Source organism: Myotis davidii, unplaced genomic scaffold (assembly GCF_000327345.1).
Source record: "Myotis davidii unplaced genomic scaffold, ASM32734v1 scaffold608, whole genome shotgun sequence".
Taxonomy (NCBI): Eukaryota; Metazoa; Chordata; class Mammalia; order Chiroptera; family Vespertilionidae; genus Myotis; species Myotis davidii.
This window is the reverse complement of record NW_006300025.1, coordinates 2,731,851-2,732,992: the sequence shown is the minus strand read 5'-3', so window position 1 is coordinate 2,732,992 and position 1,142 is coordinate 2,731,851. Positions and strand designations below refer to the sequence as shown.

Here is a 1,142-nt window from a genome sequence, read left to right as displayed (position 1 = left end):
GGGCCTTGCTGAGGCCACAGAGAAAGATCCCAAGGCAATCTGAGCCTTTATTTTTATAGTCAGAGGTAAACAAGGTAGTGGTTACCAAAGTTACACTATTCTTGTGAGTTTCACTTGTTTTTGTTCTTGTGAGTTTCACTTGTTTTTGTTCTTGTAAGTTTCACTTGTTTACACCATGGTTATACTTCCTGCACTTCCCCAGCCCATCAGATTCCCAGATAAGATCTAGGGAGTGTTATAAGGTCAAGCCTAATTATGCTAAGAGGACTGTGCCCTCTAAGCTAGGGCTTATTTGTGACTTTGCCAGCAAGTCAGTCCCAGGCTTAACCCTATATCAGTTTCCCACAGTTAAGGATTTATAGGTCAGAGTTTGAAACATACCTCATTATTTATCTATATCCTAGAGGCCTGGTGCACAAAATTTGTGCACGGGTAGGGTCCCTAGGCCTGGCCAGCGATCAGGGCCAATCAGGACCTTCCAGCTGCCAGCTGGGGCCTTCCTTCCCTGGCTGCCGGCTGCCGACTGGTGCCTTCCTTCATTCTGCACCACCCCTGGTGGTCTCGCATGTCATAGGGAGAAATCGAACTCCCAGTCTCCAGTTGAACTCCCAAGGATCATATTAGCCTTTTATATCTACACTAATAAAAGAGAAACATGGTAATTGGCGTACAACCGCTACCCTTCCCATTGGCTAATCAGAGAGATATGCAAATTAACTGTCAGCCAAGATGGCGGCTGGCAACCAGGCAGCTTGAAACTAACATGAGGCTTGCTTGCTTCAGTGACGGAGGACTCCAACGTTCCCCGCCTGCTGCTGCAGTCCTCTGAGAGGGCAGTTTGAAACATCGTAACATATAGAAGCTAAAAAAACTCCAGAAACCTGCTTTCAGCGAGCTGGGATCTCAGAGCTGGAGTTGATACAGAGTTTTGATTAGAGAACACAAACGAGTCTGGGCCCGAGGGTTTCCGCTTTCCCAGCAGCAGAGGCCGCAGAGCTGGAGCCACAGCTAAAGCTGGCCCAGAATAAAAAATAAAAAAAAAGGAGCGGTTGGGAGCTTCTGTAACCTGCCAGCCTGAAAACAGCCCTCAGCCCCTCACCCAGACTGGCCAGGAACCCCAGTGGGGCCCCACACCACGCAGG

General features: G+C 48.8%; 1 protein-coding gene across 2 annotated transcripts in view; it reads left to right on the top strand.

The window, feature by feature from the left end:
• CRNKL1 (crooked neck pre-mRNA splicing factor 1) overlaps positions 1-1,142 on the top strand; it is a 30,040-nt gene that overhangs the window by 8,754 nt on the left and 20,144 nt on the right. The gene's annotated exons all lie outside the window — the stretch shown is intronic.